Source organism: Thalassophryne amazonica, chromosome 2 (assembly GCF_902500255.1).
Source record: "Thalassophryne amazonica chromosome 2, fThaAma1.1, whole genome shotgun sequence".
NCBI lineage: Eukaryota > Metazoa > Chordata > Actinopteri > Batrachoidiformes > Batrachoididae > Thalassophryne > Thalassophryne amazonica.
Genome location: NC_047104.1, coordinates 46,880,614 through 46,901,274, shown reverse-complemented (window position 1 = coordinate 46,901,274; position 20,661 = coordinate 46,880,614).

Sequence of the window (20,661 nt, the reverse complement as noted above, 5' to 3'; positions counted from 1 at the left end):
TTTGTACTATAATAGGCCAATGGTTGTTTTCCTTCATTTGTTTCCTGCATTAGTACAGCACAAGCATAACCAGCTTTTTCAGTAACATACAAATGGAAAGGTTTCCCATAATCTGGGTTACCTAACGCGGGAGCAGATTGCATGTCTGTTTTTAGGGCCTCAAAAGCTCCCGTTGCCTCATCTGTCCAGACGAGGAGAGCTGCATTGCTTGTTTGCCCCACTGCTCTAATCATGGCACGCAAAGGTGCAGTTTTTATAGCATAATCACAAATCCACGGCCGACTGTACCCTGCCATCCCAAGGAATGAAAGCATCTGTCCCACTGTTTGGGGTTTGGGAGCCTTGATTATAGCCTCCACTTGGCTTGGGGCTATACATCGCGTGGTCCCACACAACTGTCTTCCCAAGTATTCTACTTGTTGTTTGCAGAACTGCAATTTGTTCTTACTTACTTTATGACCTCCATCTGCCAATGCATGCAATACAATTAATGAATCTTTTTCACACTGTTCTTGAGTCTCTGATGCAATAAGGAGATCATCCATATATTGCACCAATGTACTGGGTATGTCAAGGTGTTGTAAATCTTCAGCCAGGACTTTGTTAAAGATGGCTGGGGACAGGTTCAGTCCCTGAGGTAGCCGTGTATACGTTAGCTGTTGTCCCAGAAATGTGAATGCAAACAAATGTTGTGAGTCTGGGTGCACAGGCACACTGAAATAAGCTGAACACAGATCGATTACTGTGTACCATTTTGCTCCAGCAGGGATGCTTGATAGTATAGTATGCGGATCAGGTACTATAGGTGCATCCATTTCTATTATTGCATTGATAGGACGCAAATCATGTACCAGCCGATACTCTTTGGTATTGTTTTTAGGGATAGGATAGATAGGAGTATTGCATGGGCTTGCAGTTTTTATTAGAACTCCAGCTGCCATTAGTCCCTTAATTACTGGTTTTATGCCTTCAATAGCCTGAGGTTTTAATGGATACTGCCTTTGGTGAGGCAGTTTTGCTCCCGGTTTTACTTTTATTTTTACTGGTAAGGCTGTTTTTACTAGTCCTACATCCGTTTTGCTTTTGGACAACACCACTGGTGGTATTTGCTCTAACAATCTCTCTTGTTGGGCCGATAACACCATCTGTCCCTCTGGTCTAGGATTGAGCTCCACTTTTTGAGCTATAGCCTCATCATTTACTTTTAAATTAATTCGTATAAACTGCTGGTCTTTTGACAGATGTACTTGTGGACTTTCCATGTTTTGCCATTCTTCAACTTCTGAGGCTGTCTTTACCATTGGACCTAGGTCATGGGATTCGTACTTTTCTGAGACTAAAAGGGTCACATGAGGTGTGGCATTCGGCACTTGATACCATTGTTGTTCAGCTGAAGTTAGCTTGACAGAAGCTGCGGCCCCTTGGGGGCCTAAATAAATTTCTGTGGTGGTTATGTGAAACAGCCGTTGATTCATCAATACATCCCAGCAGCATGCATAGTCAGTTTGTTCTTGTTTGGCATCGAACATCAGGGTGACATGTAAAGGTAAACTAGGTGTATATACTGCTTCATAGTGTTGTTCGGCCCAGGGCTTCCATTTTTCCCATTGCAGTTGAAGATTTGAATTTTCTGGTTGTAACTTCAGCCAGTATACCATGGGTTGCACAGGTCGGACCTTGTTTTCCATGTCCATAAGCACCATAATGTTGGCGAGTGCTTCGTCAGGAAAGTGTATTTGCAGTCCTTGATGGGTACACACTATCTGGGTTTGTAGCTTACATAAAATGTCTCTTCCCAGCAAATTCACAGGTGTATTTTGTGAGTATAACAGGGGTGCTTCAATTGTTTTTCCTGCAATCGTTACAGGAAGTGGGCGTGTAAAAGGTATTATTTGAGTTTTCCCAGAGAAGCCGATGGTCTTAATTACAGACCCAGAGAGGGGGAGATGAGCGCCCATTTTCCCTATGCAAGAGTATGTTGCCCCTGTATCCACCATGAAAGGGAAATCTCTGTTTTGTATATTAACAGTGATGGTTGGCTCTTCCTTAGGTATCATCGAAATAGCCAATGCCACCGTTTCCCCCTCTGTCTTCTCTAGGCCTCCCTATTGCCAATAGGCAGAGGGTCCAACCCAAGGTCGGGCCGGACAATTTCTCATTCGATGTCCAGGTTGTCCACAGCTCCAACACTCATTAGAGGGTTGATCCCCTATTGGGGGTGTTGGTCCCATAGGCGGTCCCGCTTGACTGTTCCTGGGAGCTGAGTTTTGGAATCTGCTTCCAAATGAAGGTTGGCGAGATCCTCTTCGCCACCCTCCTCTTTGACCTTGAAAGTTCCGTGACTCTCCTCTCCACCCATGACTGTAGGTGGGTCCATTTCCGGGTGTGCCAGTGCTATGGTAGTGATAGTGATGCTCCACTGGTGCCGAGACTTCTCCTGCAGCAGTGCTCCCTGCTGCTCCTTGGGGGCTCTGTGTGGCTGTTACCACAGGTGCCTGTATGGTGGCAGCAGTGTTTGCCGTAGGGCCTATGCTTGCCGGCTCAGAAGGAACAGGGGTCATCATTGGTGCCTGGGTCTTTGTTTTTTCTTTCTTGACTTTGGTTAGCTCTCCCAACTGCATCTGCACCAATTTTTTCGTCAGGGATTTTGCTGCATCTTCTTCTTTTTGTTTTTCTTTCTTGTAGATTTCAAGATGGTGACAAATATGCTCAGAGTATAAAGCCCAATTCATTTTTGATAGTCCCACGACTCCATCTAGGGCTTTCTGAACCTCATCTGGTAGAGCCTTTTTTACAGTTATTTTAAACAGGATTTCAGTTGCTGGAGAATGGTTCCATGCATTTCCTGTTTCCTCCGCCCATCTTTTCTGGAATCGGTGCAGGAACTTCTTTGGGGACTCTTCAGGTGTCCACTCCTCATCATCCAATTTAGAGGGATCCAAGACCTCAGGGTACTTTCTTCTCAGTCCTTCCCACATGGAGTTTCTATAGCGATTAAAGGGGACTTCATCATGTTGATTAGTGCCCATCATTTGTGTTAGTCCAACCTTTCCTGCCAATTCTTCAGTGTCATGTTTTCCCATGACATGCATTAGCAAGGCTTTTATGTCACCTAAAGACAAGGTTACCCCTGCAGTGCCCTCTTCTAAGGCAGTTATCCATCTCCCAGCTCCTTGGGTGATGTCTGGCAGCCTGTTGGCCAGCCCCACCATGTCTGTCCAGCTCCATGGGGTATACACATGATGACCATTTCTAACCACCAATGGGCATATGAGGTCTTCGTCCTCCTCTTCTTCTGTGGGGGCTCCATACTGTCTTCCAGATCGAGTGCGACTGACTGGTTCCAGGCAGTCCATCCAGTCGGTTATATTCTGTTCTAAAGCCGCTATGTCTTTGGCTACACATTGTTGTCTTTGCCTGAGTCGGGCCTCTTTTGCACTCTCAATGATGATCTCACCAGAAATTTTTCGGGTGGGTGGCTCTATAATGTGATTCCCTTGATTGGGCGTCGATTGTTGTAATATTCTTCTTTCCTCGGCGTCCCTATGTCTTTGTATTCTTTCCTTCGCTAGCCGAAGTTGCTCAGCTAGTTCTTCATTATCTCTTCTGGCCAGATCCAGTGTGTCACAGAAGCTCTTGTGTCACTCTTCGGAGCCTCTATAGCCTGTGAAGGTCCAGTCGGCTGACTTATGGTGGGAGGGGACGGTTTTCAGTGGACCTCGATGTGCAGGCGGAGCCTTCAGGTCTCTCTCTTTATCCTCGTCTGCCTCCGTGTCACTGTTATTTGTGGCCCCCCCTGCTGGTCGTGGTGAGCGACCACTTACTTTCGGACTTGGAGACCTTGTATGATCCATTTGACAGACTGAGGACCTGTCTCCTTGTGGCTCTCGAGCTTTTAGTGTCAGTGTGAATTTGCCCTCCACATCCATGCCTTGGTCCTCTTCACGAGTTCCTAATACAAATTGTCCAGCTGTCTTTCCCATATCATGACGTTTATATGGGGGTGGCTCTGATTCCCAGCTCGGTGCACTGGCTTTAGTCTCTTTGGATCTTTCCTCTGTCATTTTTTCTCTTTTCTGCTGTAGCCTCTGTGCTTCCTGCTTGAACAAGGCCAAAACTTCTTTTTCTTCAGTGCGTTTTTTGTTGTTATTTATGTTCTTCTGCTGATCTTTAATTTCTTTTTTCTGTATTTCTACCGCAACTGCTTCACACATCACCGGATCAAATGATCCCTCCAAAGGCCATTGCCTGCCCCCATGTGACCTTTTGTGCCACTTTCTCATACATTGATTGGCCTTAGTGCGTTTTCCTGGATATTTTCTTAGTACTAAGTCTAGCGGGGTACTTTCCCGACCTTGACCTTGAGAGTTACCCATGTAACCCTGACAAACGCTATGTGAGGTGTTTCTATGGTGTTCTGGTAGTCCCTCAGGGGCTGTCCTGATCCAGACCAATAACTTGCTGGCTGTAACACCTATTTTGTATTTTAAACCCTTAATAGGATTGAATTTCCAACTGTTATGCCCGTCTTCTTTTTCTTTAACTAAATACGAAAATTTACCTGTTTCGCACCGAACCTTCCTTGGGACCACAGTCAGAGTCAACCTAGGAAACAGTTCTTCACCTGGATCGGCTGGCAGTGTTATTAAATGATTTAATGGTATGCTAAGTTCTTTATTAGGATCAGCACAAAGCAGCTCCAGCCACGGGGTTAAACCCTGATGCCACAGACGTCTTATCAGCAGCTCCCAATTAATTAGAGGGAATTGTTCTTTCTTTTGCTTCAGATTGATTACCTTAGTAATCTGCCATAATTTCTGATTGATCTCTTGTTCGTCCTGCCAATGTTCTGCTCCTACCCTGTCAAAATAGGTCCTTTCCAGCCAAAAATGTGTCCTGATTCCCTGGGTTTTGATGTCTCCGTCAGTCAAGTAATGTTCTGGGAGTATTATTTCATCATCACTTAAGTCTCCCATCAATGACTGTCCCAAGCATTGATCAGTCTGTCAGCTTTTTCACTATAATCTAAGCTTTAACTCTTTTGATTTATAACCAACTTTATTTATTTAATCCTCTTACAACCCTAACACCTCCTAATGTCTTTGCTCCCGACTTTCTATTTTCCTTCTAATTTTTTAACTTTCTGCTTCTCGTCTTTTTCTGCTATGTTTGTTTATTAGTTTTCTCTCTTTGAAATAATATCTACCTTCTCTGTATTTACATAGCACTCTTCTCCTGTCTTTTTCTTCACTGTCTCTGTTTCACACTTTCCTCTCTGCCTGTCATGCACCTCCCAAGTCCTCCTGTTGGGTCTAAATACCTCCCCCTCGTACTCTTTCACATTAATCTTGTATGTCAGCCAACCTGCAAGTTCTCACAGCTTTACACAGATTACTCTCCACTCTCCCACACACCAATCTTCAAAAGCTTTGTACACAAAAATTATTAAAAACAACTTTCTATATATCTCTATCTAGACTTCTGCCACTTTTCACTCCGCGGCTTTAAACAACCTTTTTATTCACTTAACACCAATGTGTTCTGTTTAAGCATGTATCTCTTCTTCACGTTAGACAGCTTCTCCGGCGCTGTCAGCAACTTCATATATTACTTTTTTACAAGCCCTCTTTGAGCGTACAATATTTCATTTACTTCTACGCCTTACCGCGCCTCGCGTGCGTATCCTGTGCTTAATATATTATTTTTCACCAGCTCCTTTCTGAGCATACAATATTTCATTTACTTCTACGCCTTACCGCGCCTCGCGTGCGTATCCTGTGCTTACTATATTATTTTCACAAGCTCCTTTCTGAGCATACAATATTTCATTTATTTCTATGCCTTACCGCGCCTCGCGTGCGTATCCTGTGCCTTTCTGCACTTTCTTCTACCTTTTTTTTTTTTTTTTCACTTACTGAGCTCCTCGTGAGCTTAATGTGCCTTTGCACTGAAAATACTCTCTTTTTCTTTTCTTATAAAAACTCATATTACTGTGTACTTAATTACTTATTCTTCTCCCACGCCCCACAAGCGTGTATCTGGTGCCTTACTGCACTATTTTCTGCTTCATTAATTCTCATGTATTCTGCACTAACTCTTCATTCATTTTATTTTTTTTTTTTATAGTTTTTCTCTTTTCTTAAAAAATGACGTCCTTTATTGAGCTCTTTTACTTACTGTCAGCTGTGCTACTTTGCACTTTCTCTTTAAATCTCTTTATCACGTACGGTATTTCTACTGCGCCCCCTCAGGCGCTTATCTTGTGCTTCCTCTGCACGTATTCTCTGTTAAACTCTTTTTCTCACTTATTTCACTTCAGTCTCTGTTAAACTCTTTAAATAACCTTGTATTACCTTGTATCTATTTGTCAGTATACTCCCCTAAATTAACCCCTACAGCGCATGCTATCAGCCGGCACGTTAGTAACGAATTTCAACACCAATCATTCCCCAAGCATTCCCCAAAAAAACATCCAGGTTAGTTCTCCACACATTCTTTTCCGCACCAGAGTTCATGAACATTCCTGACCTTTCACTCACACAGACATTCTTTTTCCCGGGAACACACACACCTTCTGAGCATTTTATCTACAAGGCCTGATAATTTTCAATCTTATCTTTTTTTAGTCTCTTATCAATTTTCTTAGTCCAGGTTCTTTTGGGTAAGAGGCAATTAAAAATATCACCTGTCAACTTGGGCGGAAATCCCGACTCACTCCTCCAGATCGTGCAGAAATTATAAAAGGTTTCTGCTTACCTTTTAGTCGTGATCACTGTTATTTACGGTCTGGAGGGATGAGCTGGACTGCCCCAGGCTGCCGGAATGCCCCTGGACCCTCCTGGCTGGCTCGCCAAGTTCTGTCGCGGCTCGTCTTTAGTCTTCTCGGGATGTCTTCTTTTAGATAACACAAACTAATTGCAAGTGATATGCTAGAAAAAGGACACAACACTTTAGAATAATTCAGCCTTAAGCAAGATAAAATGCACAGAGTTTTTAAGTTTATTTAAGCCTTCGACACAAAGCGAGAGACTGAATATGACAACTGCGCTCGTCTATTTATTGGAGACCCGCGGGCATCGCTCCTCCTTCGACTTTTTATTTATTTCATTCCCAAGACATGGTTTTCTATTGGAAGCGTCCTCTAGTGAACCCTAAGCAGGTGTTAGGCCATTATTTCAATGTGACAAACGCTCCCATTAAAACATGAAGGATTTACAACTGATTTTTTTAAAAGACCTTCAGCCACAGGTGCAGCTGGCCTGAGGCCCCCCCCGCACGTGGCCTCAGTCACACGTGCAGCTGGCCTGAGGCCCCTGCACGTGGCCTGCGGGAAAGCACCTAAAAGGCCTTGGAAAGCCCCTGACAGACTGAATGACTAATAGAGCCCTTTTTTTGGGTTGAACACCTGCTAGTTCAACCAGAGGACATACAGTTCGGATCAGGACACTTGATAGTTCATCACAGTTCAAATATGGACCTAAAAATTCTTCTACATTATTTTAGCGCTGGGTTCAGTCAGACGCAGGTCCGCTCCTCAACCCGCGTCGACACATAACACCTTTGGTATAATACCTGTAAATAATCAGTTTAATTGCCTGTTTTCTTCAATTGGACATTCCACTGTCTTCATACTTTTACCACCAATTCGTCATCTGTTTTATCACAGCTATCACATTTATTAGTCTGTTCATCTTTGTAACTGCACAGGTCCATCTCAGAAGTCTTATTTTTGACCCCGGCCCCCCCACTCCAGACACATAAGGGGCCTCATGCGCGTTCCGATTTACTCGGAAAGGGGGTAGATTTTAACTGTTCGTCTCGGGAAGATTTTTCCCGAGAAGGTCGAGGAAAGGGGGTTGCTTTTCAAACCATCTTCCGAGATTTACGAAAAAGGGGGTAGTTTTTCGTCAGACCCCAGTAAAAAATAAAATTAGGAGTTTATAACACACAATTACAAAATCCACAATGCATGTGGCCCCGGATGTGGCCCCACCCTGGCCGGCCAGGTTCCCCGTGCGTTACGCGCCAATTCTGCAAACACCATCTCGACGCCATCGCGACGACGCCAGACGCCATCTCGCGGCCAACAGCAGGACCAGATCAGCAAATCATGGTGCCTGATATTTGTGGGAAGGAGTGTGGTGCTTACACCAAATGCAACGATTGTGAGGAGTTCCTGCCTGAAAAGGGCAGTGCCAAGTGCTCATATTGTGGATGTGTCCCTAGAGACCACAAAGAATTAGGTAAGCTGACGTTTTTTGCTTTCATTCAAACTTAAGAAGCCGAAGTTTTCGACTGATCTGCAGGCCCGTCTGCGGGCTGATCTGCCCCCCGGCACGACCGGTGCATGCCGGGCCGGGATGCTGGGGGTGCATGTTACACATGAAAAATACCCCCGGAAAAATACATGCAGTCATCCTCGTCCCCTTGAGTTAATAAACGTGTTTAACCTTTGTCTTGTGTTAGGGTCGGCACCGACCTGTTTTTAGGTTTTAAATGCATAAAATCACCATATAAATTTGTTTATTGCATCAAGGCTTTATGACTTTGTCAGTAACCTCTATTTCAACAAAATAAAACAAAAAAGAAATGTTTTCACGAAATTATAAAATGCTGAAGTTGAAATTACGACCTTTGTGTTGTTAGGGTCGTTTTCGACCCAGTTATAAAAATAAGATTATAAAGCAAAAATTAGACCCAAAACTGAAATCACAAGTTCACTGTCAGCCAACACACTGACAGCCAGCTCCTCTCCCAATTATGTGAGCTTTAGGGGATTCTCATTTTGCCTTGTTTTCTAGTATACCTGCAAAAACGGGCAGGTGACTTGCAGAGTGCACATCTCCAATTTGTAGCATGCAAAAACGAGAAAAAGATTTTCAGTAAGGCAGGTTCTGGATAATATTTTTGGTGAAAATGAGGGAGAGGACACAGAGCAGCATAGTGATTCGGATGAGCAGGTTTCTGAGGAGGAAGACAATGTGGAGTATCATCCAGAAGACACAGACACATTTGATGTGTCTGATGAGGAGGTCACCGGTGGTGAAGCTGCTCCCACTGAAAGATTCAAGTCCAAAAATGGTAAGATCTGTTGGAGCTCAGTACCTCCTGATGTACATGACAGGGCAGCTGCTGCAAATGTCATCAAAATGACCCCTGGAATCACAAGGTTTGCTGTGATGAGAGTCAGTGACAGCAAGACATGTTTTGAGCTATTTATGCCATTGTTACTAAAAAGATTCATCATTGCTATGACAAACCTTGAAGGAAAAAAGTCCATGGTAGCATGTGGAAAGACATTGATCAGGAATACCTGGATGGTTATATTGGTGTTCTTCTTCTTGCTGGAGTGTACAGATCCTGCAATGAGGCCACTGATAGTCTGTTGGATGCATCAACAGGCAGAAATATTTTTCGGGCAACAATGTCACTTCAGACCTTTCAAATGATATCAAGAGTCCTCAGATTTGACAACAGAGATACCAGAGCTGGATCTGACAAGCTTGCCCCCATCAGGGATGTCTGGGAGAGATGGGTGCAGCTCCTTCCACTGATGTTCAACCCAGGGCCAGAGGTGACAGTGGAAAACGTCTTGCCCCTTTCCGAGGAAAATGCCCCTTCCGGCAATACAGTACATACCCAGTAAGCCAGGGAAGCACGGTGTAAAAATCTATGCTTGTTTTTCAGCAATAGAACTTTTTGCCTTTTTCTTGAAGTAAATATATATGGGTCGAAACTGACCCGTAACACCATAGATGTTACTATAGTTAATAATATTTAATTAAAAAATAAATAAAACTAATTTATTTAAGAGATGTGTTCTAAATCCCCTCAGTAATAGTCAGGTGACATAACAACCGTTTATTTATTTATATGATTCTCTTGAGTTTCATTTTACTTTTTTTTTTTACTTGAAATCGAGGGGTATACTGACAAAAAAGGCCCAGTGGCCCAATACTAAAAATATTAAAACCAATATTTTCATGGATAAGGAATCCTAACAAGGTAACCAAGAAATGAGAAACAAACTGGATGATAGATAATTGTTTTTAGTGTATTTTACAACTAAATTAAAACACGGGTCAAAACCGACCCATTAACATAAGAGATGGTAACAGGAAACTAACACAAGAGGAAGGTTAACTGTACTGTCGCCACGCTGAAATTTTAATTCAACCTCGTCCTCAGGCAATACCTGGGATTTCCCTGTTCTTGTCATGTTAACTAGTAATTGGAATCAGGTTTTCAGAGGATGTCATCTTTTTTTATTTATTTTTGGCATTGCAGCTGGAAGGTTTATGACTATCATTTGTATTTCTGGTAAGTTTTCACGTGCTTTGTTTTATATGGTGATGGTGTTCATGTGTTGTATATTGCTTTTGTTCTTTTGGTCTGCTTGCTTTTCATGTCCTTGCTTCACTCCCGGCTTCCCGGCCGGCTTCACTTTCCTGTCACTAGGCTGTAGGGCTCCTGCACCTGCCTGTTATTTTTGAAGTAGCTGCACAATGTTTTTTGTTGGGTGCTGGTTGTGTGAGCTTTTGGGCTATTCTTGCTTCATTCAGGTGATGGTGATTTAGTGTGTCTTGGAGGGGCAAGGGGGCTCCAGTAGGGTACGGTATGTCCCATTCTTGACATGTCCCTGACATTCTTTTCCCAGCATCATCTGTTTTTCTTTCCAGTGGATTATTGGTCGGTGATGCTTCAATGTGAAAATAGGAGTTCCCCAGGAGGAGTTCCTTTCTATTTTACTACAACAGTATAAGCTACATGCCCAGGGTTACATGTATGAAATTTTCCTCCTGTTCCTTTAATTGATATTTTACACTCCCTTTACACCACTCTGTTTTTTTTGAATTTCAGTTAAAGTGGTTGCCACAGACGGAGCCCCATTTGAAACTGCCTCCATTTTGAGCTTGACAGCTGATGCAAGTGTGAATGTTTTATGTACTGAATTCTGATTGAGTGACAATTCAACACAAGGTTTCAGATATGGGAGAGGAGAAGTTGAATTTTTGCATCCATATTGATTATTGTTTACTTACTTACCTATTACTTACCCCGGGTTACTCACTTACATCTCAAAATAAATTGATGTAAAATGTCATCAGAAAGACTAAACAAAAATGGAATTCTGGAATCAATTTGAGGCCTCTCTGAGCAGCAGAGAGAAGAACCAAAGGTGTGAAAAATGAGTGTGAAAACCTCCTTCCTCTTTCCTTCCTTCAGATGAAACTGAAACAAATTCTTCTATTTTGGCATCATTTTATTTTGAAATGGTCCTTTATTTAGAAATTGTTCTTGACAACTGTTTTCTTGACAGGGTTTTGAATACTCAACTGCATTGTTACTTCCCCCCTAAATGGGGGGGGGAAGCAAATGTTCCCTAGATAGGAGGGGTCAAAAGCAAACGTTCCCTAGGTAGGGGGTATATATCATGGAAAAAAGCCTGTGATAGGGGGGTGATTGTCTGAAGGTTTTCCCTAGATAGGGGGTATAGTCTCAAAATGGGGAACAAGCATAGGTACCCCCTTGAATTGGGTAGTGGGGGGGCCGGGTTTTTGACACATCTTCTCCTGCACTCTGTTCACTGCTCATGTGTCATTCTCATACATCATTGCCAGTCATACCATTGTTGTCAATATTCTTGTCCTCAATGTGTCTGTCTATACACAAATCGACAGATAGTGAACAAGCTCCAAAGGAAAGTCAGAAGCTGGAGTAAAGTTGAATGCTCTTTACTGTTGTCTTCATTCTCATGAAATGATTTTTTGTAAAACTGAAATGATACAGAAAGATACAACACCAATTACTGAATGCTTATACAAAATAATATAATATATTCACAGACGTAATAATGTAAATAGTCGTAGTTCACTGTTATTTTAGTGTTAGCAACATATGCATGTAAATGAACTAAATCTTTATGTATTGAAATACATTATACAACACTTGTGTAACAACAGGATTAACTGAAAATGTGAAAACACTCAAGCGACCTTTTTCTAGGCACAAACAACAGGAGGAAATGAGATGATAACTGGAGCTGCAAACTAACCACATGGCACATAGCAACTAATGCTTTTCCTCATCAGACTGCACTAAGACCTGGCAGTGTCATGTGATTAAATTCACCTATCAGGATAAAGCTGTAACTAAATGAGAAAATAATGTGCTACCCTTAAACGCCAGTAGGGGGAGCAAAAGCGATACAAAAACAGGCAAATTTCAAACTGAACATAACAATAGAAATTTGACTTGTAATTCTTGACATAATTGGCTTTCGGTTATTTATGTAAGGTAACATTTGACTCTCGATTTTTTAAAATTTCAATTAAGATTCTTCCACGAGGTCATGGAATAGAAGTGTTTGTTGATGCCGATCCACAACACCCAGTCCCTGCATGGTTTGAACAGAGTAGGATCCAGAACACCTCCCTGGTGAACACCAAAATTCATTGGAAAGTTTCTCAGAATACAAAAGATGGAGAATCATACCCTATTTTTTCTGGGTCAAGCTCAAAACTTCCCAATCATCCCTCATTGTCATGCTGGGTGGGTTCAATGTGAAGAAGCAGTGACTCTACTCTGGATAGTGACTCTACTCTGGATGAGTCCCTCCTGGATTGTCACGCTTCGCACCCTGTCCAGGAGTGTAAGCCCAGATACCTGACGGCGGAATCTCATTTCTGTCGCTTTTATTTCTGATTTCCAGCTCAGCTCCTTCTTCACCACAATGGTACGGAACAGTGCTCATAAAACATAAGATGCTGCTCCAATCTGTCTATCAATCTCAAATTCCATTTTACCCCCACTCATGAACAAGACCCCATTTGGGGCAATAACTCTCCCCCGAGGAATCTCATTTCTGTTGCTTGTATATGCTACCTTGGTCTTTCTCAAATCAAATTCATAACTAGAAGCACTCAGAGAGCGCAAACCTCTGCCAAGGCCATAGGGTCACTGACGTCACATGGAATACCCTTTGGCAAAGAGACTTATTCCACGTCATTTCACACATCTACCATCATGTTTCAGATTCAGTGGTTAAACCCTTAGATCTTCAGCAAATGTATTTATAAAGAGAAACTGCATGAACTACACAAGTTTTTTTATTTTCTAATCACAAGTTTATTCAATGAGGAGAAAGAAATGCTAAATTATAACTTAATTTTTGTTCAGCCTTTGTGACCCATCTTCATGAAGTTAGATGCAAAAATGTTGAAATTGGCCCTATCTGCATTGAAAAAGAATCAATAATAATAATAATAAAGAATAATAAAGAATTTAATGACTTCTAAGTTAGGCCAAGATACAGCCCTGGTAAAAATTTCATTGAAATTCGTTGAGGATTTTTTGAGTAATCCTGCTAACAAACCAACCAACCAAGCAACCAACAAATGGACTTGACCGAAAACATAACCTCCTTGGCGGAGGTAATAAAAAAACCTAGAAGCACTCGGAGAGCGCAAACCTCTGCCAAGGCCATAGAGTCACTGACGTCACATGGAATACCCTTTGACAAAGAGACTTATTCCACATCATTTCACGCATCTACTATCATGTTTCAGATTCAGTGGTTAAACCCTTAGATCTTCAGTAGATGTATTTATAAACAGAAACTGCATGAAGTACACAAGGTTTTTTAGTTTGTAATAACAAGCTTATTGAATGAGGAGAAACAAATGCTAAATATTGTTGTATCGTAACTTAATTTTTGTTCAGCCTTTGTGACCCGTATTCATGAAGTTAGATGCAAAAATGCTGAAATTGGCCCTAGCTTCAATGATAAAGAATCCTTAAAAAAAGTACTGGATCCGGATCGTGTTCCAGATCATTACCAAAATTTAAAGACTTCTAAGTTAGGCCAAGATACATCCCTGGTAAAAATTTCATTGAAATCCGTTGAGGATTGTTTGAGTAATCCTGTTAACAAGCCAACCAACTAACAAACAAACGGACTCAACCAAAAACATAACCTCCTTGGCGGGGGTAATTATTCGACCAGGCAGGCTGCACATTTGCATTTACCTTTGCAATGAGTGACTCATTATCAGCATCACATCAGATATCATGACGTCAAGTCTTGGAACGATACAGTACTACTTGTAAATCACTTTATATACATATAAAAGTGCACTAAAAGCAAAGATCCTGCAGGCGTATTTAAAATTACTTGTTATAATCTGGATACAATGGTGTAATTCTGTTGTATTCTGTTATGTTTGCTTTGTTCAGGAGTGGATTCTCTATAAGCCTTTTAGGCTTCCACCACTCCCTTGCACATTATATTGTATTTCTCTCTCTCTCTCTCTCTCTCTGTCTCTCTCTCTTTTATTGTTTTATGAATATACATTATTTTTGTATGACTTTTATTTTGTGCTAAATAAACAAATAAAAAAATCAATTGAATGCTGCTACAACAGAAAGAGTCACAGTGGACTAAGTCTAGGAAATATTGGAATTGCTCTAGATTTGGCACATTCTTATATTGTCTTATATTGTCACGGTGTAGTATCCAGATGTTGTTCTCACACAGATCCCTACTCTTTTCCTGGACTAAACTCGTGAGGCCTTGGAGGATCTCCTCGTTCATATACACTGACTGATCCTATACTGGACTTTAGACGTGGACAATGTCCTTGATGTAAAAAAAAGAAAAAACAACAACAAAAACAATACATGAAAAGCATCACCTTAAATTTCAGTATCCTTGCACTTTCTTTGGTCTTGCTTACACTGAACTTTTCCTCTGACAACTCTGCCACATCATATTTGAATATCTACATTTCTTTGCAAGTAGTGTTTCTTTTTGACAAGTCTGAACCTGTCAAAGAGAAACCTGTCAAAGGTCTGTTTGCTGTTTCTTGTCCTCGGACAACTCCTTGAGGACCAGAAAAGTGCACATCTTTTCCATTTTAAGATCTCGAGTGATGGTACTCTCAACAATCATCTGAACTTTGATTTGATCAGCACAGACCATCTGCTTCACTCGACATTCTGCTACTTGATGGTCTTCAAGCAACTCCTGTTCTTCTTTGAACCTCCTCTACATTTCAAATGCATACGAGATCTGTGAGAAAAGTATTGTACCTTTTTATTTTTTTCAAAAACTATATGGATTTGATTCATATGTTTTTACGTCAGCCAAGCTTGAACCTTCCTGCGCATGCATGAGTTTTTCCACGCCTGTTGGTTGCGTCATTCACCTGTGGGCAGGCTTTGAGTGAGCACTGCTCCACCCCTCTCATCGTTGTTTCATTGCGAGGAAATGGCGGAATGATTTGCGCTTTTTTTCCATCAGAATTTTTTCAGAAACTGTTAGAGACAGGCAGCTGGAAACCATTCAAAAAATTTATCTGGCTTTCGGTGAAAATTTTACGGGCTTCACAGAGAATAAGGAGTGTTACTACAGCTTTAAGGACAGCCCACAATGGCGCACGGTGCGCCATGCCCCGAGCCGCCATCAAGAGGCAGAAACCACCACATCATTTCTAAACGGATGGCTGTGTGGAGCCGGGACCGTTGTGAGCAATTACTGTGGTTATCACAAGAGCTGGACATCAGCCATTTTCCGGCAGATTTCACTTTTAACAAGAGATTTTGTCATGGAAAGCCGCGCGGATGCTTCGCGCATCACGACCGATTCGCTGATGAAGCGAGACAAAGGAACACCTCCGTTTCGGAGTGTCAGAGGACAAGTTGGGACATGCCCAGCTCTCCACAATTTCTCTTATACTCACTCGACTGGTAAGCACTGAAAGCCGAGATAGGCATGACAAAATCTCTTGTTAAAAGTGAAATCTGCCGGAAAATACGACGAGAGGGGTGGACCAGTGCTCACTCAAAGCCTGCCCACAGGCGAATGACGCAACCGACAGGCGTGAAAAAACTCACGCATGCGCACGAAGGTTCAAGCTTGGCTGACGTAAAAACATATGAATCAAATCCATATAGTTTTTGAAAAAAATGAAAAGGTCCGTTACTTTTCTCACAGACCTCGTATACTGTATAAGTGACATTGTTTCATCTACGCAGACTCGTTGCAGCATCTACAAAGGATTAAGAAGTTGCTTGCCAAGCTTGGCAAGAAACGTCATGTTGGTTCTGTGCTGACGACTCAGAGTGCGATGACTCAGACTAGACAATGTGCACAGTACATCATGAAAAATCACACAATGAGTGCAGTCAACCATGACCAATCGTGTTTCTTTTTTTTTTTAGTTGTACCTTGCGTAGTCACGGGGTAATGAACTCTACAATGTAAATAAAATTGTCAAGTCATGACACTGTATCTGATTTAGCAGTCTCACCTGACATATTTGACAGCAAATACACACTGTATTGGTTGAGAAAAAGGAATATGTACGTTTGGGGAGAACTGAGACAAACTAATTTAACCAACGTGTATGTACATTTATGTCCACAAGTAACACAATATAAAAATAACGGGTGATTTTTTTTCCCAACTTAATTAAATATGTCATGTTGGATCATCTGCATCAGCACACCTGGAGCAAAAAAAAATAAAAAAATTCCAGAAACCTGACCTCAACGATAAGCAAAATATTGCTCTTTCGAAAAACTGATTCAGAGAAGGTGTGCACATGACGTTCTCCTGGGAAAAGTTGTTCTTCCTCATGACCTGCTCTTGTTCCCATCACACAAGATTCAACGTTTCCTCTTCTGTTTGTTGCTGCTGTCTGCAGGAACAAAGAATAGATTGGCAGCTTTTACAAAACATGACAAACACGAGGCAGTCAGAGTGAGACACCTACTCCCTGTGGGCTCTGGGCTCACACGCACCATCACGCCTCCCGACCATTCCTGACTCTGTAACAGCAGGCGGAGGCTGTTGTGGGCTGGTCCCCTACATTGCATGCTATCTCAGTCAAAACATACAGCAGGTCAGTGCGAAAAAAAAAGAAAGGAGGGCAGCCATACATGGTTTCTCAAATTTCCCAGACAAGGTGAAGATGGCTGCCGAGGTGCTGACACACAGTTTGGCAGGCTCTGTGTGTAGGCCCCAAAAGAACTGCAAAACCAACAAATGGCCTCGGTTACAGCCATTAACATGTCTATATATTACTTTTCTGTCATTTTATCTATTGGTGAGCCTAACATTCCCAAGGAAGAGGCATAACACAATCTTCTATCCATCCAAAAGTAGCCAGCATGTTTTGTTCACAAGGCTACGGGATTACGGTCATGCTAAACCACCTCCAGGTAAACATATATATTCTACAACTGATAGACCACTCCAAAGAGTTGTAAAATTTGAGATTATATTGGTCCTCGCTGGGGACATTGAAACAAATCCTGGGCCTGGAATTTTAAATACATTTCATCTGGATTGGCTACCATCACAGCTAACATGGCTACAGCCACATCCTACTGGGCTTTCACCATGGCTAATATGGCTAGAGCCACAGCTAACATGGCTACAGGCTACTGGACTACAATCTCAGCTAACTGTGCCTCCACCACAGCTAACATGGTCACAGCTTAATGGACTACAACCTCAGCTAACTAGGCCTCCACCACAGCTAATTGGGCCACTACTACAGCTAACTGGGCCTCCACCACAGCTAACATGGCCTCAGGCTACTGGACTGCAGCAACAGCAAATTAGGCCTCTACCACAGCCAATATGGCCACAGCCTACTGGACGTCAGTCCCATCCAACTAGACCTCCATCACAGCTAACATGGTTACAGCTTACTGGACTACAACTTCAGTTAACTGGGCCTCCACCACAGCCAACATGGCCACAGCCTACTGGACTACAGTCACAGCAATTTGGGACTCCATCACAGTCAGCATGGCCATGGACTAGGACATCAGGTCATTTAAGTTGAGACTGTGGCTTGCTTTCGCAGACGTGTCCTTAAGAATCATAGAGGGATATGTTTTGCAAACTTATTACTCATTACTACACTGGATGACATTGAAACTGAGGATGGCCTGTTCGCTGTTCCAGCAATATCAAGTATTTTCATGTCTGTTATCTACAATCCGCACGGAATGTCGTAAACCTAAACCTACTTCCAGGCACCATGTACGAGGTCTGTGAGAAAACTATCCGACCTTTTTATTTTTTTCAAAAACTATATGGATTTGAATCATGTGCGCTTGCATCAGCCAAGCTTGAACCTTCATGCGCATGCGTGAGTTTTTTCATGCCTGTCAGTTGCATCATTCGCCTGTGGGCAGGCTTTGAGTGAGCACTGGTCCACCCCCCTCGTCGGATTTTTATTGTCAGGGAAATGGCTGAGAGGCTGCCGCTTTGCTCCATAATTTTTTTTTCAGAAACTGTTAGAGACAGCCAGTTGGAAACCATTTGAAAGATTCCGATGGATTTCGGTGAAGATTCTGTCGGCGTCACACGGATTAAGGAGTGTTAAAACCTTTTTAAAGACGACCCACAGCAGTGGAGGGCGTGCGGCGCACCGAGCAGACATCGACAGGCTGGAACGACCAGATCATTTCTATGATGTCGGCTCCGTGCCGACGCGCTCAACAAAAAAAAATGCTCAACAAAAAAACACCTCCGTGTTGGAAACCATTCGTAAGATTCAGACGGCTTTCGGTGGCTTTTCAGTCGAGTGAGTATCCGAGAAATTGTTTAACAGCTGGGCATGTTCCAACTTGTCCTGTGAGACTTCCAACACGGAGGTGTTGTTTGTCCAGCGGCTGTGAGCGGCTGCGTCCCGACACGCAAATCCGTCCGCACGTCTTTCATTACAAAATCTCCTTTAACAGTGGAATGTGCTAATAAAGTGCTGATCCCGACCTCTTCCGAAACATCTCTGCTAGTCACATGATGTCCTGCATCAACAGAGCCTTAAATTTGGAAGTGATCTGCTCGTTCCAGCCTGTCGATGGCTGCTCGGGGCGCGGTGCGCCCTCCGCCGCCGTGGGCCGTTTTTAATCCAGTTTTAATGGTCCTTAATCCATGTGATACCAATAGAATCGTCACAGAAAGCCATCTGAATTTTCCAAATGGTTTCCATCTGGCTGTCTGGCAGAGTTTCTGAAAAACTTTTCATGGAACAAAGCGGCAGTCGCTCCGCCATTCCTAAACAATAAAAATCCGACGAGGGGGGGTGGACCAGTGCTTACTCAAAGCCTGCCCACAGGTGAATGACGCAACCGACAGGCGTGAAAAAACTCACGCATGCGCCCGAAGGTTCAAGCTTGTCTGATGCAAGCGCACATGATTCAAATCCATATAGTTTTTGAAAAAAATAAAAAGGTCGGATACTTTTCTAACAGACCTCATATATGTTACTTTGGAGCCACCCCTAGTTTCGAACCTTTCAACTGTTGATCCCACTGACATCCTTAGTTTGGGTCTTATTAACATCACATCATTGTCCTCAAAATAATTGTTGCTTAATTATCTAATTGTTGATCACCACTTAGATATGCTTGGTTTATGAGAAAACTAGACCTATAGCAGTCCTTCCTTTAAATGAGGCCTGCCTACTGGCATATACATTTAATCATGTTCGTTCTGACATGAAGCAAGGTGAGGGTGTTGCTTTTATCTGTAAATCTAGGTTTACTTTACTAGCTGTCGGGGTTAGAAATATAATTCCTTTGAGCATCTGATTCTCTGCTCTGCCCATGATGCTGTGTGTTGTCAGGGTCAGAAGAATGGAAATCAGTTGCGTTACTTTGCTACTATTTATAGGCCCCCCGGCCCATACTGTGAATTCATAGACAAATTTGGTGTGTTCATTTCTAACCTGTCAAGTAGTGCTGAAAACATTTTGATTATGGGTAATTTTAACATTCATATAAATAAGCCAAAATGGGAAAAGTTTATCAGTTTGAACATTAAATATCTTGTCTTTGTGGTGTAGTCAATTGAATGTAGGTTGAAAAGGATTTGCAAATCATTGTATTGTGTTTTTATTTACATATTAATTATGTTAAATCTAAAATCTCAAAAGTTAAAGTTAAAAATAAACTTTAACCTCGACATGTCCAGGATCTGTTTAAAATGAGGGATTTCAGCTATAATTTGAGAGGAACATTAGTATTTGATAAATTAAAGACTCAAACTATAAGAAGTCATTGTGTTTCTGTAAAAGGTGTAAATATTTGGAATAACTGTTCTGATAGCCTTAAATTATCTGGTACCTTAGTTGGCTTAAAAAGACTAAACAGTATAATTACGTGTTATAGTATGAAGAATTAGGTTAACTGATTTTGTTGTTTTGTTTTTTTATTGTGCACTACTGTTTGTTTTGTTGTGTTGAGAAATTTTAGTTCACTGATTATTCTTATATTGTCTGTGCTTGTTTTTTCTTTTTTGGTATTTGTTGTTATGAGTGTGTATATATTTTAAATGGTAAAAGGGGTGAGTGTTTATAAGCTTTTGCTTCTGCCTACACCCTTTCGGCCACACAAAACTTTGAAATTGTGTTTTTTGTTTTATGAGATTTTTGATAAGTACGAGGGCTGTCCGTAAAGTATAGGTCCTTTTTATTTTTTTCAAAAACTATATGGATTTCATTCATATGTTTTTACGTCAGACATGCTTGAACCCTCGTGCGCATGCGTGAGTTTTTCCACGCCTGTCGGTGACGTCATTCGCCTGTGAGCACTCCTTGTGGGAGGAGTCGTCCAGCCCCTCGTCGGAATTCCTTTGTCTGA